The following is a 20,962-nucleotide window of genomic DNA, read 5'->3' on the forward strand; positions in this document are numbered from 1 at the left end:
GCAAATGTTATGAAATAAAGTGGCCACAACTTTGATTCTATTATTCAAACAAAATTACATGCGATCAAAACATTAAAAGAGTGTTATTAAATTAAGATGATATTGTACGAGTTTTTATTTGTTACAAATAAAGCATTCCTTCGAAAAAATGCTTTATTATACGAAAAAAAAAATTACTTTTTTTGTGATTTGTACTTAAGACTTAGAATTGGAAGAATATTTCTTTGATAAAGCATTTGATCTGAAATATTCACATTCAAATTCCACTGCAATATTAAGCACATTCTGTATTTAACTAGCTTAGAAGTATTCTCCAATTCTTCCGTAATCATAGTGAATTACTACATTTATTATTTGCACAGCTTGCAATTATTGAACTCTTTGAGCCACTTCTATAAATAGGTAGATTCTTGTAAAGGATAACGTTATTTCACAAAAAGCGAAGATTCCTAAATAGATTGCGACAAAAATATCAATTATTGAGTTAGCCTACGATTTGATCACAAAAGAGCAAAGATAAATGCAAGTCGAATAGTCGACTGTAGGATCTCTAAACAAGGTCTGGTCCACTTCTCCACCCATTTTGAGTAAACTCCCACACTGTAGTGCAACAACCACACATTCTTCAGCTTGATATTCAAGTTCTGCAAATGCAAGTATAACGTTCTTGTTCTTATTTCTTGTTTGTAATCAGAAAATTTATTTACTTAAGAAGCAATTCCTAGGAATTTCATTTAATATTGGTATTTGAAATAAGAAAAATTTAGAAAGTAGGTCTGATTTTTAAGCGCAGTTCGGCAATTAAATTTTAAATATTGGAATTAAGAATAATATTGTTGCCGTGTAAATTCTTAAAATATGATGTTTCTCTTTTTTTATGGGATCTCATAAATTGGAGAAAATATGGAATTGTTAGTAGGCGGATTTAATTTTTTAAAATCTAAGTTTAAATCTGTTGATTTGCATAGGTTATCAAGAAGGCAGATATGACTTCGGTTCGAATATGATTAGGCAATATGTAAAAATATCAGACGGTATTCTATTTGCATAGCTGCCTTATACAAATTTAAAAAAAAAATCGAGATTTAAGAAGAGGGAAAATATGATTTTTATGTTATATGTTTCAAAACTGTTCAAGTTTTAGGGTAGAATACAATGAGACAGCAAACCAAATTTAGTGAGAGTCAAAATTAAAATTATATTTTGAAATAAAGAATCGAGAATTATTCTTTTCGATGACGCTTAAAAATAACGCACTGATAAATTCCAGAACTCGTCTGTATTTGAAGTTACCGATATGCGAAAAACTTGGAGGCCCCAAATAGATTACAGATTAATGTAGGAGATAAAGAATTTTTATAATGGTTGGTCAATTTTTTTTCAAAGATGCACTCATCTCTTTGAAAATATGCCTATAATCCAAGTGAAAGATGATCATAAATGATGGATTAATTTTGGCAATTCTAATTTCAAAATTATACATAAAAGCGATGGGTCTTTAATTTTTTTTGCATGTGTAAATTTTGTAAGAGCTCTTGACAGCTTCCATCACCATCAAAGTTATCGTTTAAAAGCGAAAACCACTCCAAATTTAATTTGATATCTCAAACTAAAAATTTTGCATTTACCTCAAGAATACATATATTGCGAGGATTTCTATTAATTATAACAGAAATATGATTATTTCCAAACTTTTTGTACATCTAAGATTGTATTAAATTACAGCTACTTAAGACGGAATGCCATATTGGAGGATTTTAATTTAAAAATGGATGACTTATGTTTTAAATGAACAAAATAGCATCATCATGAAACTTATTTTTATTTTCAAATCCTTTAATATCAAAATGGCTCAGATAGTTCTATTTTTTTCAAAATTAATCAAATATTTATTTTTAGAAGGATGCATTTTGCTTAAAGAAAATAACTTATCTAAATTATTTTTTTGTACGAAATTTCATTCTTAAAATATAGTTTTTTAATAAAATAAATTTTTAAAATACTTTTTTTTTTCTCGATTAATATGTTTTTAAGAATTGCCCAAATAGCCAGAACGTTTTCTTTTAAATAATAACTTTTTTCCTACTAAATATTATTAAGTAATTGAATTTTCAAGAATTTCCTTCTCTAATATATTCTATTGTTTTTTAAGTGATTTCATTAGAAAAATAAAATTCTGCTGTAAAAACCAAGATTCTTCTCATGTTTCCAATGCTAATAATAATAGATAAGATTTTATTGCAATGGCCTTCAATTGAGTAGAATTTCTCTTATAATCATTCTTGTCTTTGTAAAATCTTTCGTAGAAACGTACTTTTTGTCAATTTGATATAAAGAGGTTATTTATGAATAAATGAATACAGCATATCTTGGAAAATTAAGGCAAGAAATTCCTATTTATTTTTCTGTGTTTAATTTAGTATTCATCTTTACATGATTCCGATCAAGTGAAATCACAACCTTCAAAAATGACTAAGAACAATCTGTTTCTCGATCAGCACGCTATAAAAATACAAATTATTTCATCATGATTCTTAAATCCAAAGAATTTTCAATCTTTGATCTGAAAATTTTTTAAAAAAAAAGAAGAAAGGAACGCTTTTGTCTGTTGCATATGGTTTCCAAGGAATTACTTTTACAAATTAAACTAATTAAATGATTATTGGCGAATTATTTGATAAAAAAATTAGCATTTTGAAAAGGGAGTCAGCTCAGAATAGAGAAAATTCCCTTTCAAATGATATTCGTCCAATCCATGATATATATATATATATATATATATATATATATATATATATATATATATATATATATATATATATATATATATATATATATATATATATATATATATATATATATATATATATACCAAAGTTTAAGCAGATAAAAGATGAGGAAATGACCAAGTACTAGACGCCCAGTAAGCTTAAAAAAACAAAGTAAAAGTGCAAAGCTGTGATTAAACTAAAGAATAAAATCCACTGAATTTTTTTTAAATGAAATTTCTATTGTGAAATAGACTGTTAATTTTGCATGGAGATAAAATGAGACGTCATAGCCCAGCATGAAATAATGCTATGTTTGGCATATAACAGAACTGTCTCGGGGTTCAAACCACTCTCCAACTAGATTTTTGTAATATTGCGATTTCATTTTAAAAGAAAAAAAAGTGAACAAGGAAAAAAAAAAAAAATAACGGAAACTTTGTAAAGATCTTTTGGAAATAGCAATAAAAATTCGACTGAGTTTGAATCCTTCTTCAAATATTAAACATGGTGTATCTTCAAAATGTAATAAAATTTTTAACAAATAAAAATATTGCATGTTCTTTCTTTCAAATAACGTTTATTATAAGTAGTTCATCGCATAATGAGTGATTCAATGCGCTATCAAAACAATTTCAAATATGAAACACGCCCAAAATTTTATATTTGTAAGGATTTTTCACTAAGAAAGAGCAACAGAATACACAAGAGCAACAGAACGTGAAAGATCTGAAGCATTCATGGATTATGTAATGTTATGCAAATTTTCCCGTCTCGGGGATTTAAACGACAGGAAGAACAGCAGAACAAATGTAAAAATCTACTAGTTCCTCGTTTTCTACATCTAACGAACAATGACCTGCTGATTAATAACAAATAATCCGATTGTATCTATTGTTTTCACTTGTGTGCATTAAAATCGAAAAGTATATTAAAGTTATAATTTGTTTTTAAAGGGCAACGGATATAGAGATTACGGAATTGTTGTTTCCTTGAATCTTGCTCCTCCTCATAATAATTAAGATAAGAATTTTTAAACATTACAAAAATGAAGTAGCAATTGAATAAAGTCTTTTTTTCCCAATAAGGCGATATTTAATCATTCTTTGACTTGTTTACATTGATCCAGCGAAAGTGCTCCATTCTCAAATTTTCGTATTACGAATATCGTAAGCCTCATATCGATTTTGAACTTTTTCTATTTGGGCGATGAAATTTAAACATTGCGATTTACAGTTTTGACCATAAGACAAACGTATAAAGTTTATTTATTTTCAGATAACGTAAGCAAAAAATAATAACAGACAAAGAAATTGAAAATAAAATAAACAAACAGTAAAATTAGATACATATGAATGTGGTGAAAAGCTACATACTGACATTTACTTATTATTAATTAGTGGCCACCTTTGAGACCAACTGCTTTGCTCGGAGTATTGGTTATATTTAATTTTATTTAAATCATATAGACATAACTTCATGATTTCGCCAAATTATCAGACATTCAAGCCGTGTTATTTTAAGTACCTTGCATGTTTACTATGTACATGAATATTTCAATGAAAATTAATGTCATGACATAATAGCACTATTAAAAATTCAACGTTCAGTTTATCTATCTAATTTTCACGGTATTATGCCGCCAATTCTTTTTATCCTTCTCGTAAATTATACGTATACTAAACAAAATCCTTTTTTAGCTTTAAACAAAGGAAAAAAAATACGTCATCAGATAGATGACAAAACAATGAAAACGGTTTGAACTTAAGGGCAGCAATTATTGTAGAAAATTAGGCAAACAATATTTTTAAATTTTGTCAAAATTCAGGAAAATTTCACTTGCTTATTAAATTGGTATTATGAAAAGGACAATTGTTTAAATTTTGAAATGCTGTAAAATTCATTTTTGTGTGATAATACTTTCGGTGTTGCAGAAAAACGCCAAAATTCAGCTTCATTTTTAATTAATTGTAATTCTAATTAAAATTCACCCTCCAGCACAATTTTACCCTCTGAGGAATACGTGTGCCAAATTTGGTAACTGTTGGTCAAACGGTCTAGCCTGTACAGCGCCACCACATAAACACACACATATTCAACTTTGTTGTTTGTTAGTCAAATTGATTTATTATTTTAATGATGAAACAAAGTACAAAATTTTATTCATCAATTTGCGTCGTGCTTTTGAATTATCATCTTCATATACTACATACTGTTTAGCCAGTAGATGGTTCTTGTGCCATTTAAACTTACAACTAACCAACCATATACACAAATGTATATCGCCGGAAGCTTGATAGAATTTTACAGTTTCGATAATAAGAACACATTCTACTCATCATTTGTAAAGTCTGTAGTGTTTTTTTTTTTTTTTTTTTTGATTATTATTGTCACAGATAGACAACAATACTTTCAAAATTGCTTTAATCGGAGCTTGAGAAGTTGAAAGCTGGACCCTTCCAATTACTTCAAATAATACAAATCAGATCTTAAATCTGTCAGAATTGGCATGGTGTGGAGTGAAATGCTAAATGTTCAAATTTTCATCATTCCTTTTCCGTCATGACTTTTGAATTGGAACTCAATGAATGCAGGCATTCCTCTACTTGGATCGGACGTTCAAATAACAAAGGGAGGAAGAAACATGGAAAGTAAAGGTGACTTGAGATGCATTCTAGAAAGAAATTCACCGAGAGAGTTGGACTGAAGTTGATTTGGCATGTTTGACATAAATGAATATTCTTAAAGTGGAATGGCGTGTAGGGATTGTGAATGACCGATTTAAAACAAGAAGATTCATTAAAATCGCAATGTCGAATATTTCACCAGCTGGCAAAAATTTCTCAGTGTATATTTGGTATAAGAGAAAGTAAAAGAAAACCAAGAAATTCGAAGACGCGGTAAAGTAATATGACTATAATTTACTAAAGTGAAGAAATATTTAAAAAAAATTCTTTGGCGTGATTTAAGATGGTGCCTAGGAGAAAATTTGCTAATTATGGGTTTTTGAACATGCTGACGTCATACGCAACGTTCTAAAAATAAAAATAATCAAAGAAATCTAAAATTTTAAATTGCAGCTTATTTCACATCATAATATGCAACTTGGAGTTATCTAAAATTTAACCTCCTGGTTTACCATAAGTGTTTACTTTTGTATTAAATTAAGGAGTTTCGAATTAAAATTTTTAATTAAGTTGAAATAGAAACTGCAAGACAAAAATATCACTTGGTGCGATTTGGTATTTCAGGTCATTTATTTGTTTATATAAACTAAAATAACAATGTATATATAAAAAAGTATTGTCTATAGTAAAGTAAAAAAAGTAAAGTATCTTTATAGAAAATTAATTCTTAGATCAAATATTCTGTGTTTAAATAGTGGAAACAAAGTATGATTGTATAATTTATTGTTTAATTTCACAGCTTTGCTATTTTTGGAAAATTGAGATATATAATATCTGATTAAGAAAATTAATAACATATTTTTAAAAAGCTTGTTTTTATTATATTTTAAAATAAAGAAAATAATTTTATGTTCACAAATCAAGAGGTCAATGTAAAAATGGGAGGCTCTGATATAAATACGCTAAATAAAATGGAATTTTATTTATATTTATAGTACATTTAAATTTTAACTTGCTGCCTTCGCTGACTAACTTTTCACACGCGATATTAATAATATCAATTTATTAAAGTCAATCCATTCTATCATAACAAAAAAAAGTTTGACTTTAAATCTATACAACGAATATAAAGCAATCTTGTTAATTAGCTGGGTTTGCAAATTGTTGAAATTGATAGGAAAAATCGCTCGATTACTTGAGGCAATTTTATTTTATAAAATTCGAGGATGGTGATGAATAAGCGACAAATGGTGATGTATCTAGAGTTTCATATGAAACATATAAGATAATCAGATCAGTGGTTGGACTTGGAACATTAGTATAAGTTCTTTGGTTTTCCTAATTATTTTGGATACACAGATAACTACATTACTTTGACATTCATTAAGGCGTAATTTTATTAACATGTTTTTTGCGCACCATGCTTCGATTTTTTATGTTTTTGTATTTTAATGCATCTATAAAAATTTTTTTATTCCATTTATAATTTATTACCATCATTATTGTTGATTATTTATCATTTTTCTTAAAATTCACTATCAGATAAATCTTTTTTTTATGTTAAAAATTAATTAAATTGCACAATTGACTGACACTTAATTTTTGAAAATCTGGAAATATCTCAAATTAATGTGTACACCTTTTACGGAATTTCAGAATTCTAGTATATTCGAAAACGTGTGAAAAATGTGTTACAAAATTACATGTTTAAGAGCATATTAGGAGTCAAGTTAAATAAAAGTATGTAGAAACGACCGAAATTTCAGATTTCTATTCAAATATTTTGTATTATTCTATTTATATATTATATTAATAAAACGGAAAGTACTTTTTTTTTTCAGAATCAGTTTCTGCGCTAACTGAATACGACAATAGTTAAATATGGCATTTAAAGATATATCATTTTAGAGAAAACTGAACTACCACTGAATTAGAATTTCATTTGTTCAGTCTTTACATTTTAGATCGGTTGAGAAAGTCTTAAGAAAATTGTTTGATGAAAAGAAAATTTCAAGTCTTATTGCCAATGAATAACAGTACACTTGTTCAACTTTTCATTAGATTCCTTTAAAATCAACTGAAAAGATCATAGACCGAAAATTTTTGAAGTAACTGAGACAATAACAACAACAATTTTTTTTTTTGCATTATTGTTTCCTGTCTGTATAAATGCAGCATTAGATTTTATTTTTTCCTGTTCATTATAATTTTTGCTTCTTTATAAAGTTAGGACCATGGATAGGCCCAAGCTTTAGTTACACTACTGGCAATTTTGAAGAATATGGATTTTAATTTCAGACATAATTCATAATTTTAAATTATAGTCAGATGACGAGGACGATTTCTAAACCGGTACTCTTTTTCCGAACTTCTGTGCCATTCTAACTGGAAAACGCTTTCTTCGACATTAGACTTAAAATACATTCTAACTGGAAAAAGCTTTCTTCGACATTAGACTTAAAATACATTCTAACTGGAAAAAGCTTTCTTCGACATTAGACTTAAAATACATTCTAACTGAAAAACGCTTTCTTCAACATTAGACTTAAAATACATTCTAACTGAAAAACTCTTTCTTCGACATTAGACTTAAAATACATTCTAACTGAAAAACTCTTTCTTCGACATTAGACTTAAAATACATTCTAACTGGAAAAAGCTTTCCTGGACATTAGATTTAAAATACACCAAGCACACATAAACGATGGAATTGATCTTTGAACTTGCCTGAGTTATCATCAAGCCATTGCGGTTTTGGCAGCGAAGTATGATGCTAGTCTGGTTCTTGAATCTAAAACGAAGACAATTGTTTTTTTAGTGAAAATTCAACCTGTGCCAAGCACTCTTTAAATCTGTACATGGCATCATATTGTTACGAATCTACTATATTGCTTCTCTGCATATATGGCCTCCTATTATTGAAGGGAGTTTTATAGATATCTTAAAAGGATACTGAATAAATGTCAGATCAATGATATCCGGCCTTGGTAGTCATTTGAGGACGAATTTGGTGTTTGGCGAAAGAAATGAAGAACACCAATATTGGCGATGTCTCTATTAGGTCTCATATTTCAGGACTCGTTGTAGAACATTGAGTGCTTTGTCAAAGAAGCTATAAAAGCAAAGGAACACAGACGAGATTAAGTTAAATCGAATGAAAAGTAATTGAATGAAAATCTCTTTTTAGATAACAATCCAAAGAGAGATTTTCACTCGCTTATTCATATGAATCTTCTCAGACAGCTCTGTACTGCTGCACTTGTTTATGTTATCTATGGTTTTATGCTTTCTTCTCAAAATGAGAATTGTTATTTGCCTTCAAGTTTGTTAGATTTTTCATCATATATCCATCGGATGGGATTTTCCTCAATAATATTCTCTCACGTCTGTCTGATGTTAAAATATGAAGTGCAAAGTATCGTTTTAGCATCTGCTCTACAGTGGAAAATACAGATTCTATTTCTAATAGACTTCGTTTAGTTTCAAAACGAAACATTAATAAAACTGTTTATTAAAATAAGAAGAAAGATCACTATGTAATAAATAATTGTTCTCTCCTTTTGCCTGACTTGGTAATCCTGTTTATTTATTAAAATTAGCTTGCTTATATGTGAATAAAGACGGCTAAAGCTCTCTTCAGACGTCTATAAAACGTATAAATTTATTTAATCTTATAACTTTAAACGAGCAATTCTTGTATATATATATATATATATATATATATATATATATATATATATATATATATATATATATATATATATATATATATATATATATATATATATAATTTACCCGCGTAAAAGAAGCAAAACTGCTAAGCGAAGCTCGGCCTTTAGTGATATCAACATATTAATGAGACCACGAAATAGAGGATTAAAAAATGTTCATATGAAAGAAAAATATTTGATTTAACTTGCATCAAAAATAAACATGGAGCAATTATCATTAGAAGACAAATAAAAGACGGTTCTGTATTCGAAATTATTCATTTGCGAACTAAATCTGTATTAAGAAGAGTAAATACATGTAATTGAACATTTAAAAATAGTTTGTGCGCTATAGAATTAATGACTAGATTTTCTTAAAATTATTTTCAAAGATGATATAAAGATTAGGGAAGAGTTTTGTGAATGCATCTTGACAAATCATCAACTACATTTTTTTTTTTATTATTTAAAAGTTGTGTTCCATATATAGAAGAGATTATTTTATTATTTTTACTAATGCTATGCCTATTGAATGAAAATATTATACATGTTTTAAATATCTCATTCATTTACTTCCGAATTATTTAGTTGAATTTTGTAATTTTCTTTTAAAATTATTAATAATCTATGGAAGAATGACCAGGTTTTAAAAATCGTTTGGCTGGAATTTTTCTAGAAGCTTAAAAGATTAAGCAAAACTAAAAAAATAATATTTTGCAATTGATATTTTTATTTAAAACACAATACTAAATTAAATTCAATGAAAACAATTTTGACAAACAAAATAAATTTCTAAACATTTATTTTTAACATTATAATATGTAATAAAATGTATGTAAGTGATAAAATGTATAATCATTTTATTATAATCAAGTTTGCTTTATTAAAAGTATATTTAAAGGCATTTTTCTAGAAGCTACGTAATTTAAAAAATAATTTGTTGCACTTGATATTTCCAGTTTAAACACAATATTATAGTAAAATTGAAAACAATTACTGCAAACAATTATTAATTTTATTATTATCATATTGCTTCATAACAAGCATTCTTAAGAATGAGCTGAAATTATCTATGAAAAAATTTATGCTTCTAACTATGGACGATTTCAGCATCGCATTTAAAGTCTGCGTTGTATTTTTAAAAATGACTTTTTTAAAGATGTCGCAATATTTTTTGTCTTACAGTCGCATCCTAGCTCATTGCTCTTGTACTCGTTGGACCGGTTGCGCCTTACCTTTTTTGTGACCTTTAGTGAAATGTCTTTATCGTACATCTTTTGACCGCGGGGAAAATGAGAGGTGTAAGCTAGTTTGAGGTTTGAGACAAAACAAAAACGGAAATAGAGAGTGAATTTCTTTGTCTTTAAAAGGAAACTCATTCTGATGAAAACAACCTTCAAAATTGACGTCGTCGATAAAGATTTATATGGTGTTTCAAAGAATGCACATCCTTATGTAGCGAAACATTTAGTATATTTATGAGATTTATTTCAAATATTAAATATTACTCAGCTTCAGCTGTCCGATTTGCCTTTTTTTTCTTGTTCAATCAAGAAATCCATCAACAAGAAAGTAATCCTTGCTAATCTCTATTAATAATAAAGATGAAAGTGTGTGTGTGTGCTGGTTCTCTACATGCCAAATCGTTTGATCTAAAACTACCAAACCTGGCACTTGAAGGGTAAAATTGTGCATCTAGGAGGAATTTTTTTTTTTCGAATTGTAACTAAAACTTTAATTAAAAACTAAACAAAATTTTGACATCTGTCTGCGGTACTTTTTAAAAATGTTACAGTACAAGGAACTTTACATCATCTTTAAATTTAAAAAAGCTTCTTTTCAATAATATCTATTATCTTGAACACTTTTTATTTTTCAATTTTCAGTTAATTAAAAAATATTTTAATCATAATTCTTAACGATATATTTCATACACACACAAAAATAACATTTAACCTGCACGAGCACGTTATACTTGTATGAAAAATAACTACTATAGGCCAAACCACATTGACCTGAAACTGGCAAACTTAGCACATATATACTTTCGTGGGTGGAATTGTGCACAAGGGAGCAATTTAAAAAAAATCTTAGTTAGAATTTTAATTAATTAACCTGTTAACCGGGTAATTAACTTATATTCAATTCGTTTTGCATCGAAATATTTCGTCATTCCCAGTTAACAGGTTAAAAAGTAAGCAAAAGTAAAAAGTAATTACAAAAATTATCCTTTTGAGGTTATTAATTTAATAGCACGCAAATGTTTTCTGAATTTTGGAATTATATATATATATATATATTTCCAATGATTCCAGCGATGAACCGATTTTCCAAAGATGAACTACATTGTTGCCCTGAAATTCAAACCGTTATCATTGTTTCAACAATTTTTCATGATTTTTTTTTCATTCTTGAAAGCTAAAGAGGAGGGATTTTCTTTAATATTTGTGTAGTTTAGACAAGTAAAAAAGTGAAATTAAAATACAGCGAAATTTAAAAAAGATCGAATATTTTCAGAGATGAATTGAATGATATTTTTGTTTTTAAGAGCACAATAGGGTTATGACATTGTTTTTATTAGAAAAATACATGTATATAAAAAACAGTATTTAAGTAAAACAATTAAAATAACACAGCGTTAAATGTCGGATAGTCCGGCGGAATTATGGAAAGTTATATCTAATAGATTTGTCTGACATCGAATGTAACCAATATTCCGACGAACTGAATGGTCGCCTGAAGCGGCTAAACAAAAATATAGAGATAATTTATTTATGTGTATCGAAAATTATGAAAACATACAAAACTAAATTCATAGGTCTTATACTACTTATTGACTCCAATTCTTAAACCATATAGGGCAAACGATAATGATTATTTTCATCAATTTTCTTTTTGTCAGTGGTTGATGTTTGAAAAATATTTTGATGTTTTTGATGGAGAAAAAAAAATTGTTTATCTAAATTAAAAAAAAAAAAAAAAGGATAGATAGCATCCTAAGAGCTTTCGTATTTTTAAATAAGACAAAATTTAATATGACGTCTTGATTTGCTATTTTTTTTATTAGGAATGTTTCAACTGTATATGCATACATTAAAAAATGCATGACCAACTCTATATAAGAATAATTTACCTAAATTTGTATTTGATCCTTTCTTTAATTTGTGAGAAAAAGCAAATCAGCTGAATTAAAGTTGAATGGAGAGAATATTATACTTAATATCAAAATACATTCCACATTAATTATTAGATCACTATTTTTTTCTCTTAATATCCATTTTATATTTCATTAAAAACGAAGTAGAATGCACAGGATTTGAGCATAGAATTAAAAAAGTCACAAGCTAATTTTTCTCGCATAAATTTGAGCAGTCCCAGACGATTCTCTATACAACAGCATTGTATTTAAACTTCATCGAGGTTAAAAGTTATCTCACTGCAACGGCTTAAGAGTATGGAGAAGAAAGGATGCATGTCCAAGTTAAGGTTAAAAGTTAATTGGTTCTTTATTAAAAAGCCCTCCGATTTTTCAGAATAGGAAACTAATATGACTAGACTAGAATATTGTTACATTTTAGAAGTGGAATCAATGCTATTTTAATACAATACTGAAAAATTGTCACATAAAAATTCACTTTCTCTCGCTCAAATTTGAAAAGGGGTATTTCCTGTAGCAATCCTTGAGTTTTGATCGAAACAACCAACTCTCGGTTGATATTTATCTGATACACAATTAGAATCTGGATTATAAACTCATAAATCTAGTTTTTTCTATATCCTTATTATGATTTTTATCTAGAATTTTTATTATTAATAACAATTCTATATTTTTTCAATAATTTTTATTGGATTTAGAAAATTCTTAAAAGATGCAGATTCATGAACTTTTCTTTTGACTAAACTGTAATTTCGTTTTGTATATTTAATGCACAGTAAAATAAAAAAAGTATAAATTTCTTTCATTCCGCCTTTACAAAATACTTTTCTATACAGTATTGGATAGAAACAAAAATGGACTAACTACAAACTTTCGTTTTTTTGTAGAAAATAAACTGAACAAACTCGTCTCATTGTTGAGTCCTACATTTCAATGATTTCAACTCAACATGCGACCATTTTTTATGTTGCTTATCATGCATCCTGTCCAACCACAAGAGTAAAATATGATTTTTAATCACTCTCGCGTGCGCTTTTGTGCAAGCTACTTTTCCAGTTCAGGTCTGTAGACAGGTGTATGTAGGTCACAAAGAATTTGTTAGAGCGTTTAGCTGACATGATATAGAAGAAACGATCAGCAGATGCTACTCTAGCAGAAAGCAAATCTTTTTAGTGCGCTTCTTTGATCGTTTTCATTGATTTGAAAAATAATCGTATATTGTGAATTAGTGAAGAGGCAATTTGGTATTATTCATCCGCTGTTTTATAGAGCTGGTGATTCCATTTTTCATGAAGCGTTGAAAGGAAAGTCATTGAAAGTCAAGGGACGTGATAAAGGCTCTGCTCTAATGAACAAAAGAGTTTCTGCTAAATCTAAAGCAGCCAAATGTTTTAGGTTAGTTGAGACGGAAGTTATCCAATAAAATGAAGAAAGGAAAATGACATTAAATCTCGTATTGATAGTAATTCGAAAAATCTTCTAAATTGTGATAAAAAAATGTTTAAAAATTTGATACGCTTTTTCTTAAATTATCGAAATAATCTATCTTTCTATTCTACTCTGGAATTATTAATATGAAGTTTTTGGGATACAATAATAGTTTGATTAATTTAAAAAGTCGAATTAAAATAAATTAAACAAACATTAAAACAAATTAATAAATAAAACATTAAAACAAAAAAATTATATCAAATTAATAAATTAAACACTGAAACAAAAAAATTGAGCAATATTAGAATAAAAGATTTATTTTTTAATCCGTAACAATTTTAATAAATAATATTTAATTAATAAATAAATCGTAAGTAATTTTAAAGAATAAAACAATAACAACTATCGTTAAAAATTGATTATTATAAAATAATTTCGTGAAATAATTAATGGTTTTTAATAAAAAAACGGCACATATTACTTTTAAGAGAACAACTGCACAAATAATACCTTAAAATAAAGAGTAAACTTCACACGTAATTCTAAAATACTGAATATATATATATATATTATGTTTTCTTTCTTTTTATTCAGATTACCGCAAAGCAATCAAATCGTCTTCTAAATTAAAATGTATTCACTTACAATCTCTGAGAATGCTAACTGATAAAATGCAGCATTTGATTAATGAAATCAATTCAGAAGTAAAAAATAATCTTTTATAATTCTTAGCTTTGATTTCAAATAAAACACAATAAACTCCCGTAATAAAATATATTTTACATCGTGTTGATAGAAATTGAAAGAACAAAAAAAAAAAAAAAAATTTAAAATATTCGAATTAGATAAATTCCTTACTGCTTTGGTGGAATTGCGGTTTCTTCTTGCCAACCTTGACCTCGAAGTTGGAGGTTCTCTGATTTGAGACAAGATTCTTTGAGCATCGGCTATGTGTATGTTTGACTATAGTATGCATTAAGTTTGTCGTGAAAGAATCAGTTTGGAAATGGTCGAAATTCGGAGAGTGATTTTCTAATAATAGTGTCATAAACTATCAAAATTACATGATCAGGCCAAAAAATATGATCCTTATTTGATAATAAAATGCGGACGTAATTCTTATTAATAAATTCAGTGTCTATGCCTAAACATAGCGCAAGGAAACCACTCAAACTTATTCTCTCTCGCAGTATTTACGTGGTAAACTTATTAGACTATCTAAAAACTTTCTTACTGACAAATCCAAAGTCTATGATTAAACCTGGTACAAGGAAGCTATCCAAACTTATTCATTGAAGCGCCAGTTCTCGAAATAGTAGTTACGCGATAAATATATAATACTATCTAAAGATATTCTTCATGGCGCAGAATTCTCTTCAAGATATTCTATGTAATGCTTAGACATAGACATTGGATTAACAAATCCAATGTCTATGCCTACACATGGTGCAAGGAAGCCATCCAAACTTATTCTCTATAGGGCCAGTTTTCATCGCAGTAGTGATACAGCAAACACAGCGACATACTAAGCCCAGTTACTGTACAATCTTTTAATTCTTGTAGATGCTCAGATGTTATTGTCATCATACGTTTATAGTTCACATTAAATTTGCCAAAATGATTTTCATATATGTTAGTGCAGGACACTAAAATAATTATGCTAAACTAAATTCATAATTCAAAAATATCTATTCTCTCTTAAGAGACAGTTTTCACAGCAGTAATACGTTACTAAAATTCTTAAGAATTTGAATTTTATAAAAAAAAAATTAATTTTTACTGTGACTAATGTGTGCGAAATCTCTTTTTTGCTAAGATGATATTCTATGAAATTTGATTAAAATTTCAAGTTTTTATCAACCATAAGCGAATATATTCTTAAAATTTTCTAAGATATTTCAAATGCGTAAGTTTTCGAATGAAAATGTACCAAATGATTTTAATGCAAACGTTTCAGTGTTTTATTTCATTTTCACATGAAGTGAAGTGAAAGAAACAATACTTATTGTTTAATAAAAAATTTTAAATTGTTTTTATTTGTTTTAAATTTATATTGGTATTGAAAATGAGTTCGATTTTGTGAAATAATGGGTAATTAAACAAAAATTTAAAAAAAAAAACAGACAACTTAAAAAAATAAAATGCAAATAAAACTACGTTTTTTAATGAGTTATTGTTTCTTTAAAAAAAAGTTTACTTATTTATCTGGTAATGAAATAAATTTTTTTAAAGCAAATACTAAATATTTAATATCGTGATTTGAAGTTAAGAAAAGTGAATTTGAAAGAGAAAATAATAATTCATATAATATTTATCCTTATAAGTATCCGTAATTAAAAGAGATCTGTATAATAAAACTCACTTGAAAAAAAACCAATAATTTATTTTAACTTCTAAATGATATAAATACGAATATTAGAACGCATCGTAAACAAGAATACTGAAGTGAAGCTGTTATCTGAATTCGTTTATAAACTTTTATTGCGTGCAAGATGTGAATAATAATTTTCTCATCTGACATAAACATCAACCTTAGAATGCGTCACAAACAAGAATACAAACGAAGAAACAGTGGACAGAATACATTAATAAATTTCGGAAGGCAGCTGAAAAAAAATTAAAAGCAGACAATCTACAGATGATTAACTATTTCGAGTGGAACAGACATCATTAAAATCATGAAAGTTGTAATGAATATTCAAAAAGGAACATGCCTTGATACTAGGAGCATGCCATTTCCCTGGCAGATAAAAGCAAAAGATAGAGAATTATTGTCTTCTAATTTAAGAAAATGATTTAAATGGAATGCGTTATTTTAGAATAACCCCCCCAAAAAAAGTACTCTAGTAATTAAAAATTTTAGGGTTTTGGATGTTTCAGAATACATACGCATTCCATATGTCTGAAATAAGGAGGAATGGATGAAAATAAAAATTGAAGCAAAAATAGTTTGAATGAGTATCCGCGTTTAGCGAAAAAAATTTATAGAATATGTATGATATAAATTCATGAACCGATTTTATTTTATTACAGTCCATAATAAGATAATTAGAGCTATTCATCGGAAAAACCTCGCCTTAGCACGAAACCTCGTGCCTCTGAACATCTCGTCCGGTGAATACGAATGCTGCTGCGAACAATAAACCGGATCTAAGACCAGTAACAAAATAAACATAATCGCTCCATGCACCAACCCCTCTTTAAGGTGGCCTGATCTGGCATTCGAATGTATCTTTTATTGGAATCAATACTATCAAAACATCATGAATTATTATACCCTCCGGGGAAGCGAGATCTGATCATTTAAATGTGACTGCAGCAATGAACTCAGATGTTCCCATACTAGAAGGACAGAAGTAAGGATTTATATGATGATGGTTTCTAATTTGAATATACACAAAATGGAAGATCTTCAATATTATTAAAACTCCACTCCCCTGATTCAGCATTAACAATCTGAAATACCAGTTTAAAATCGAAACACGATCTTTATTTGATTAAATTGAGAAAACTCTCATTCACCCTTAGCTTAAAAAAAAAAAAAAAAAAAGGAAATGTGGTGTTGCAAACTTCTTGTGCATGTTCCGAATATGGGTCAAGAAAACATTTCAATATGCGGGTAACGATCAATTGACTTATGCAAGGGTTGCGCATGATATTGCACCACAGGGCTGAAGGCATGCAGGTACACGATATCAGTATAAATGTGTGTATTAATAACTGACACAAATTAATGAATCGATTGCCCCATTTATTTTATAGAATATTTTAGAAAGATTTTACTCTCTATTTATTATATTGTTGATTAGTGATAATAATTACATTTAATTGCTGACAAGATTTTTCTCTTGCTGTTGATTTTTCTAATCTACTCTTGACAACAGGTATAAAGTTAACTAATTTTCTTACTAATTAAAAAGTAATTTATTAGAACAGAATTAGCAGACAAAATGTTGTCATCTCTTAGATTTACCAAGTTTTTTTTTTTAATTTCTTTTTCACATTACTTTCACATTGTTTTTATGAATTATTTATTTCATTCGTACTAAATTTTCAAAAGAGAAGATGTTTCAGAATGTTCAACAAATTTCTATCGTTTCAATTATTTGTTACAACTTTCACTAAAGAATACTTTATAATTTAATGTGATAAAGTTAAAAAATGTTATTAAAATGCTAGATTAAATTTTGGAATATTATTTACATAAGCAGCTGGTAATTTAACTAATTAATATACATATAATTTGATTAAATATTACCAGAATCAATAACATTCCAATTTTTTTAGATCATTGTTAGCAACACAAATTTAGTGCTTTCTCAATTGACAGATGTGATCAAAATATTGGTTAGATACTGTCTATCACGTTCTGAAAAGGTAAATGCTTCTAAGCTTATTTAGTGGCGTAGCTATGGGGAGGGTAAGAGAAGTAGAACATTAGGCGAGGATTTTGTGGTTATTTTTTTTAGTTTTGATATAAAATATATCGAGATATTAGGAAATAAATTAAAACTAAAGAACACAGTACCTATTTTTTCCTAACCTCTGTCAAATCGTGCCAAGCAGTAGAAAACTGTCCAACTATTAATTAAAAAATACACTTAGGTTATAATAATAAGCAATTTGTACATTTAAAAAATTACATTGTATCGTATTCTTTAGTTTAGCGGATATATAATACTTTATTCAGGGATCCAGTAGTCCTCCCGCTGGTGTGGTGTAGAAGTTTGGAGAGAGGGGGATGCCAGCTCAGGTGTCGTCTGCGTCATCTGACCAGGGGTTCAAAATTATGAGGTTTGTCCCAAAATAGACCTAGTGTTGTTTTAAAACGCGACGTTAATATAAAACTAAAACTAAACTAAATTCTGGGATCCATTAACTCTGAATATCACCGAGTATATTAAGGAAATTGTTCGACACTTGCACGATAAAAGAAATCCGAAAAACTTGACAGCAGAAAACGATGCTTTATTCCACAAGTAGAACCTACTAAAATGCTGATTAAGACAGTATTCGCAGAAATCAACAACAAATTAGCAGATAGCAAACTGCTGTTTATTAGCAGCTCAGTACAACAGCGTTAAGGGTAAAACAGTTGGATATCTCTATCTGTGATTAGAATTCTTTTGACTGACCCGCTTGAACTATGTCTCTCATTTATGTAGACTTCTTTGAGGCTGTAAACATTTTTCTAGAAAGAATAATCGAATTTCGAGTCCTCAACTAAGATATCGCTGTAATTCTCGCACTTTCTAAAATCCCCATTTTTGTCTCCAAAACCGCCAAATTCGTCGCAAAATCAGAATTCAGTTACCTGGAATCCATTAATATATCTGAAAAATCTCTCTTTTCTGTCTCTGAACATGATATTAAATGCGCAAGGAAGCAATTTTACAGATTCGTAAGCATATCAATTGGTATTTTGGCACATTCTTTTTCTCTTGGTATTCTTTAAACAAATTTTTAAGCTGCATTGTTTGATGTTTTCTGAAAAAGAAATTCATCAGGCCCGAGATCCAGTAAATATATGTGAGGTAGAGAAGAATAAGGGATAAAGTTTTCTTCCTAATATGGTTGAAATTATTGCTTGAACTATAATTTCATTAAAATAGATCTTTTATTTAATTCGTCAATCAAACACAATATATTCTAATAACAATTAATGTATTTATAAACAAGAGTTATAAATTTATAATGCCTTTTGTTAATTCTTAATACAAAAGTTATTAAATTTGAGTAAACTTTTTTGGAAATTTTTTTTTATCTTAGTAGGTAATTTAAATTTACAAATAATAACGAAACAAATAAAAAGTGAAGGAAGAAAAATGTGTTACGAAGAAAGAGCCTTGCAATTTTATTATAAGATTCATTTGTTCAAATTTAGTACAATTGATGAGAAAATAATTTGTTGGTTAATTGATTCACAATAATGATCTATGTTGAAGAAATGCGTGATAACCACCTGCCTTTGACATTGGGGTTACAACGCGTTTCATCTCGTTTATACTAAAAATTATTTAACGCTGTGTTATAATTTATAAGCAGTTGAGGTTTTTTTTTCTTTGTTTAATTTTAAAAGAATTGATTTATCCCTTTAAGAAATATTTTAATCACAGTTTACCTAATTATCTCAAGCTTTTTAAAAATTTGATTTTATGATTTCAAGAAAGTAAATAAGAATCTTCTGAATTTAAAAAATATTTATCATTTAATCAGAATTAAGTTGGATGTAAGCTTTTAATTAGTCGTAAAATCAAGTATAAGAGGATTCAGAATTGCGTAATGATCAGTTAGTTCAGATAATTAGCGTTTCAGAGTACAAGTCACCTTATTTATTATTTTGTTTCAATTAATAATGAGATCATTGATAAATGTTATTATTTTTTTTTCGAAAATAGAAATAAATGTCTTACAGATCGACATTAACATTGCAATCATTGCTATGCGAAACTTTTTTTCTGAAAAGAAATGAAAAATGCTTTAAATTTCAGTTTCATTTTTAATGTTTGGATAAGTACAAAATTATTTTATCTTTTAGCCTGAGTTCATTACATATGCTTTCAAAATAACAGCGAATATTCAGTTATTTTTGTATATTATCCAAAGAAACTGCTGTTTTCTCTTATTCTTAATGATTAATTTTTAAATTGTTTGTATTTTATGTTATTTTTTTAAAATTATTACAAACTAGCCGCTTTCGTCGACTGATTGTTTATTCCTGGTATTAATAAAATTAACTTGGTAATGTCTATAAACTTTGAATATTTACATATTTATCAAATTGAATGAACATACTAATTTAGCTTGTTCTTTTACAAAAAACATAGAAGATTAGGCTTTGTTAGTTATGCACATAAAGTAGCGAAATGAATTGTCGAATTCTTTGCAATTGTTGAGACTGAAGGCCGTGTCAATATTTTATTTTGCAGGGGGGGATAGGTAACTATTGATGAAAGACTTAGGAGGTGATCTTTCATATAAAATAAAAATTGACGAAATTTCAATATTGGTTAAATCTGGGGAATTGATTCTTTGTTGTTTATTTATTTTAAATATTTAGATAACATCATTCAAAATAACTAAAAGAGCTGAACAATCGAAATGAAAGACCATGAGCTCAAATGTTAATATATATATATATATATATATATATATATATATATATATACTAGCTGACCCAGCAAACGTTGTTCTGCCATATAAATTATTTCTAGTGAATATTTTGGTTGTTAATTAAAAAATAACGAATGTATTGTAAGTGTTTGGGGA

At 27.9% G+C, this 20,962-nt stretch overlaps 1 protein-coding gene across 1 annotated transcript in view; it reads left to right on the plus strand.

Annotated features, from left to right (window-relative positions):
• Window positions 1-20,962, plus strand: part of LOC129985198 (uncharacterized) — a 38,730-nt gene that overhangs the window by 783 nt on the left and 16,985 nt on the right. The window lies entirely within an intron of this gene.

This window comes from Argiope bruennichi, chromosome 9, assembly GCF_947563725.1.
Source record: "Argiope bruennichi chromosome 9, qqArgBrue1.1, whole genome shotgun sequence".
Classification (NCBI taxonomy): Eukaryota; Metazoa; Arthropoda; class Arachnida; order Araneae; family Araneidae; genus Argiope; species Argiope bruennichi.